General features: G+C 37.0%; 1 long non-coding RNA gene across 2 annotated transcripts; it reads left to right on the forward strand.

Moving 5' to 3' along the window:
* The first annotated feature begins 1,431 nt into the window (after positions 1-1,431).
* Positions 1,432-4,868, forward strand: LOC123490862. Of its 2 annotated transcripts, none has more exons than XR_006661074.1 (3): positions 1,432-1,502; positions 2,953-3,048; positions 3,961-4,868. It is a non-coding gene; the product is annotated as an uncharacterized LOC123490862 (long non-coding RNA). The 2 variants fall into 2 exon arrangements; XR_006661075.1 differs by lacking the exon at positions 1,432-1,502 and adding an exon at positions 2,154-2,197.
* Positions 4,869-6,668: the final 1,800 nt, after the last annotated feature.

Raw genomic sequence — 6,668 nt, forward strand, 5'->3', positions numbered from 1 at the left:
CATCAGACCAATGGACAGATTTCCACCAGTCTAATGTCCATTGCTCATGTTTCTTTGCCCAAGTAAGTCTCTTCTTATTATTGGTGTCCTTCAGTAGTGGTTTCTTTTCAGCAATTCAACCTTGAAGGCCTGATTCACACGGTCTCCTCTGAATAGTTGATGTTGAGATGTGTCTGTTACTTGAACTCTGAATAATTTATTTGGGCTGCAATTTCTGAGGCTGGTAACTCTAATGAACTTATCCCCTGCAGCAGAGGTAACTTGGTCTTCCTTTCCTGTGGCGGTCCTCGTGAGAGGCTGTTTCATTATAGCGCTTGATGGTTTTTGCGACAGCCCTTGAATAAACTTGAAAAGTTCTTGAAATTTTCCGGATTGACTGACCTTCATGTCTTAAAGTAATAATGGACTGTTGTTTCTCTTTGATTATTTGAGCTGTTCTTGCCATAATATGGACTTGGTCTTTTACCAAATAGGGCTATCTTCTGTATACCACCCCTACCTTGTCACAACACACCTAATTGGCTCAAATGCATTAATAATGAAAGAAATTGCACAAATTAACTTTTGATAAGGCATTCCAGGTGACTACCTCATGAAGATGGTTGAGAGAATACCAAGAGTGTGCAAAGCTGTAATCAAGGCAAAGGGTGGCTACTTAGAAGAACTTAAAGTATAAAATATATTTTGATATGTTTAACACTTTTTTGGTTACTAAACGATTCCATATGTGTTGTTGAATAGCTTTGATGTCTTCACTACTATTACACAATGTAGGATGTAGGAAATAGTCAAAATAAAGATAAACCCTTGAATGAGTAAGTGTGTCCAAACCTTTGACTGCACTGTAATCCCAAACAGTTGTACTAGCTCATAAGTAATAAGGTCATAACAGTCAAATGTCGTTATGCAGTTGACCAAACTATAAAGTGTTGAGCTCTGTTGAGATTTATGCCACTTTAATTGAAGAGGGCTCAATATTTTATAGGTAATTTGTGTGGAACGCTCAAAAAGTTTAGGTAGTGTCATGACGTTAACGACGTCATGACGTTCTGGTGGGTGGGTCATCTCTCCCTCAGGAAAGCTGAGTCAGCCATCTTGAATTTGCCTTGATGCGGGGATGTTTGGGCCGCGCGTGTGGATGTGGAACAGAGTTTAATTTGTTTTAATTTGTTTGCAATGCGCACTTTTATGCTGCCCGCTTGAAACCACCACCACCTCCGTTTTTATCATTAGTCTTATTGCCCTCGTTTTCTTAAGCGCCATCTTATCATCACCTCTGATTTGGTAAGTAACTCTAATGTTGTTTTTGTTGTTTTTTTAAAAATTGAATTTCGATAGTCTTAAATGTGGAACTGGGAATACATTTGTACAATGTGCACAGTGAATATTTGTTGTAAATAGTTTAAAAATTATCATGATGCTAACCAGGCCTGTGTTTGTATTTCTTCCTAGGCTCAAGTGTGTGGTTGTGAGATCATCTCGAAATCCTTTTAACAGTTCAGGTAGGATGTATTATGAAATAGTGTTACTAATGTAATACATTGCTAAAACCAAGTATAGAGTTTATTTGTTATAATTCATTGGTATTAGATTTAAAGGGTGATCGAATAGCTCCTGATTTGTAATGTCATTAATGCATTTCTTTTGAAGCAATGTTTAAAAAAATGTACAAGTGAATAGGTTGGTTTACTTTTAAGTTTAAATTTCCCACGTATCTCGTTAAAGTTTTGACCAATGAGCTAACTTGTTAAGTTGTGGCCAATGGGAGAGTGGACTGGTTGCTGGGAAAGAAAAGAGAGGGAAAAATTGAAAGAAGGGAGAGGAGAGACGTTAGTGGGGTTGGTGAAGGAAAAACGACCAAAGGAAACGATAAAGAGAGAACAAAACCATACCTACAGAGTTTTTTTAAGGGAAATCCTGATTTTATTTCTATAAGAGAGTGTTTATTATTTAGTTAAGAAAGACCAAGTGGAGACTGAAGCTGCCGTCGCATTGTGGAGACATTCGACATCCTAGAGGTTAGCCTAGCATCGTGCAAGACTTGGAGAGAATTGCTTGTGACGATCAGTTCGGGTTTCCAACGGATGTCTGTTGCTGCTACCGAGTACTGGCTGCATTGATAGCTGTGTTTGCGGTGGATCTTGTGAGGACACCTGCACGGAACTACTATATTTTGCTGAGGCATTATCTACAAGTAGTGAGTAACTACAAATGTGGGGTGGACTTCGGGACTTTATGTATGTCGTCATTTTTTTTATGAGCTCCAACGCGCGCCCAGGGTTTAAGCAAGCTTGCAAATAATTTGGACATGGGTTGTGGAAAAATCATTGGGGTTTATAATTTTTATTTCTTTTGATGTGATACATTGAACATTTGATTAATATAGATCTTGAACCTTATGTCTGTTTTATTGGTGGAGTCATTTACTGTTTCAGTTTCATTTAATGCATGGGAAAGCATATCCTTATAACAATAACCAAGTCTATAATCATTCTATCTGAAGTTAATACCCTATTTGTCATTCACCCTAGCAAGTTTACAATAGGGATTCTTATTGGAGATGTCCTTCTCACCTAATATCCCATGCTGTTCAGATATTCTAAATAAGGTAATATCGTGGAGAGTCAAATTCGAGCCTGGTGAGAGGGTTACACTAATAATTGGTTTTATTTTATGTGTTTCCACAGTCATTCTTTTGCTATTTCTCTAAATGTTTTTATCTCAACTGTGGGGTCAACAGTTGATCACTTGAACCCTTTATTAATACTTTGTTAAATACAAAGAACAACAACAGAAATAGCAGATCTATAAGCACACAAATTTGATGCTTTGCTTGTTAATAACTAACTTGCTTATCTTTTAACATTTTCATTTTTACTATAATTAGTGTACAATGAATGTTTTTGATATTTGTGTAATTATTATTGTACTGGATATTTTTTGTCCATGTAGGAACAACGTGATGTAAATATGAGACGGGCCCTCGTCCTTCGTGCACTTCCTGTGTACCTGCGTGAAGATGCCTCCAAGTTTTTCAGGACCTGTAATGTAAGTGTACTGGCCTCACTATCAATCCCTTTGCTTAGCTATTCAGTCAGCTTAAACATGACATCACTCAAAGAACTCTAGGAGAACCAGAGGGGCATTCCAGAAAGCAGGTTATGTGAAAACCATCAGTATAGCCAATTGTATTTTTCCAACAACGTAATTTCAAAGTCCGTGTTTCTAGTTTGTCGCCGCATTGAGTATGAGATAAAATGTTTTTATTTCATTTTCAGCCGATTTAAATAAAACAAAATAGCCTAAAATAAAACATTGAACAACATTCAACCACTTCCTTAAAGGCTAATATAAAATAAAGTGATGTTAAATTCAAAATGAAAAGACTACTGCATCTGAAACTCTGTCAGTGATTTATATAACAGCCGCAGCCAGAAAATGTCTGCTTCCTGTTTTCTCCCATTGCCATGGTGAATAACCGTATCGGAGCTCCATTGATGGTGGCTTTTTACTAGTCGTCAGGCACAAGCTCAACTCAGAGTTAAGTACTCTGAGTCAACTTACCTAACTCAGATCAGCTGTTCTGTAACTGAAAACTCAGTTTCACTTCACAGGGTAAGTCAACTCTGAGTTCAGGGTTAGGCTCAGTTTGTTGAACCTCCTTTCTGGAATAGCCCCCAGAACCTGTTTATGAAGTTTCCTTGAGTTGTTATTCTGCAAACTGACATGTAGAAATTACATAAATGAAAAGGTAAGTATAAAGAATTCCACTAAACAAAAAGTATGCTTACAGGTAGGTGTGAAACTAACATAAAATAATAAGCATGTGTAAAGAAAATAGTTTAAACATGTAGCTTAGTTGCAGTCTAAGTGCAAAGTGACCGTAATGTCTAGACATCATTAGCATGATTTGTATCCTTGAGGGGCTGAACTCATTTTTGTATTATTTGTGTTTTATAGTCAGCAGATGGTCCAGACCTCACTGACACTCCGGTGGCTCTCCTGACAGTTGTCACTGATGATACTACTGATGCGGCCCTCTTCAGCCCTGAGAGCATCTGTATTGTCGTGGAAGATGAAATACTTGTGAGTGGTCCCACAAACCTGGCTGACTCATTTCTCTTGCTCTTTGGGTATGTCTATGCACTAGACCTACAGTACCCAAAGAATCTCGAGCTTACATTCACATTTATCCAAAAAGTTGTGATGTGTCTTGAGGACAACAAACCACTGAAAGGGCGTCTACTGACACTGAAGAATGATTTGTTCAATGAGTGAATCACTCAGAATGGACTATTTGTTGAGCTGAGTATTGAGGATGTTTTTTGTTTTTTTCCCCTCTTTACAAATGTAATAATTTGCCTCTTCTACCTCATGTTTAATATGTTACACTGTTTGCCACTTCTACCTCAGATTTAATACATTGATTGTTAATAGATAAATATCACAACATTGACGTATTGCCAAGCCCAAGTTTTTGTACTGTACTTGTGGGAAACGACTGTTGAATTCATGCACTATACATGTTTAATGTTGTGTGACCTAATGCTTACCTTGATGTTGCCAGTTGAAGTACGGCACAGTAGAAACCAGTACTTTTATTTGAATGTTTTGTTTAAAAAAAGTGAGTTGCAGCCTTCAAGGTACAGTAAGTGCCAAAACGTTTTAAATGGCTCCACATTCTAATAGTTGTCATTGCTGTTGAGGATGGATTATAATTAGAATCTTATTGAATTTTATCATGAAGCCTTTGAGTTTTTATCATAATGTTTACTGAATAATGTGATATGGAGACCCAAAATACTGAATCTACCCTCTGTAGCAATGACCACTATCAGAATATGGAACTATTAAAACTTAATGTACTTTAAAACACATTTTGTTTTTATGGAGTCATTTCCTTTTCAATTTTTGTTTTAATTTATGACAAGCACTTTGTTTTGACTGAGCTCCTTTTGATTCATGCCTTTTTAAAAGCACATTGTGTTGAATAAAAAAAAAGTTAAATTGTCACTGTGGTGTCACTTTCATGTTTTCTAACATTATTCGCTGATTATAATTGTGTAATGGACCGACATCAGTATTTCAGTTTAGAATTAATTTTGATTGCATGTCCCACATTATGAGTTGAAGAATATTGAAAATTTTGAGTGTATTTCACACATTATATGAGTTGAAGAATATTTAATATTTTGAGTGTATTTCCCACATTATATGAGTTGAAAAATATTGAAAATTTTGAGTGTATTTCCCACATTATATGAGTTGAAAATATTGAAAATTTTGAGTGAATTACTCCCTAATTATAAGTTGAGGAATATCAATATTTATAAGATAACATTGAGATAATTTAAGGCCACTGTAAATGTAATTTTTATTTTATGTAAACTTAAAACATTTAAAAACATCACTAAAATATTTTTGTGTAATCTGTTACAAAATAATTTTTGAGTTATGTGAACTTATTAGGGTTTACAGTGTGGTAATGTACATGTCAATCACATTTATTTTTTGAAGCCCTTTTTACATCCGCAAAGTCACAAAGTGCTTTACAGAAACCCTTCCTAAAATCACGAAAGATAAAGCAATGCAGATGTAGAAGCACAGTGGCTACTAAAAACTCAGTATAAAGCAGGAACCTAGGGAGAAACATGGAGAGGAACCAGGCCTCTTCTGGCTGTACCGGGTGGCGCAGCGTTCTAAGGCACTGCATCTCAGTGCTTGAGGCGTCACTACAGACCCCCTGGTTCGATTCCAGGCTGTATCACAACCGGCCGTGATTGGGAGTCCCATAGGGCGGCACACAATTGGCCCAGCATTGGGGGGGCAAAAGTCGTGAAATTTATGAGCCATATCATCCTCCACTCACTATCACAATGGTTAGTAACTACACAGACTAATTTCATAGAACTTAAAACACTGGCAGTTTGTCTACTTCACTTCTTTAGTCTACTCTCTGATCACTCCAGATAGCCCAGTAAATAAAACAAATGCTGGCAATACTGGTGTAAAACCATGCAAGTCTCAGTAGCACAAAATAACCTTTTCATACAAACAGATCATCATGAAACAGTTCAACTCCAACTTTTCATGCACAGTGAGAAGTTGGAACAAACAAACTTAATTAGATAGAACCTGCTCTTACCATGAGAAACAGATTTCCCAATCTTCTCCTCCTCTTCTTCATCTTTAATGTTGACATTCAGCTCCAGTGTTTGACTGCAGTCTTCCAGCTTCACTGATGCCATCTCTGGATCCTGCAGTGCAAACTGGGCTCCACTGTCACAATCAGGACCCACTGACTGTAGGTTTGGACTTAGTGTGGAAGGAGAGGGGCAGGCTGGGTTTGTCCTCACTGTTGATGTTACCGGACTTATACCTGAGTTGGCAAGTAGTAATAAAGAGAAAGCGAAACAAAAGTTATTGTCTTGACAATTCAGGCACATTCTTTATTCTCTAAAAATATTTTGTATTTTTCAATCATCTAATTCAGTGTTTGACTGAAAAAGTACTAATTTTGGGTGCCGGTACGGTATATATTTCAGTGCAGGAGCCCCACAATACCTTTGAGCTAATATTCTATAAGAGGAACATGAGCTCAAGCAGTAGACATTTCAGGTGCTGATATTCAGCTCTGTTGAGCTTCTGTCCAAGTCAAACACTGATCT

Source organism: Coregonus clupeaformis, unplaced genomic scaffold (genome assembly GCF_020615455.1).
Source record: "Coregonus clupeaformis isolate EN_2021a unplaced genomic scaffold, ASM2061545v1 scaf5160, whole genome shotgun sequence".
NCBI classification, from domain to species: domain Eukaryota; kingdom Metazoa; phylum Chordata; class Actinopteri; order Salmoniformes; family Salmonidae; genus Coregonus; species Coregonus clupeaformis.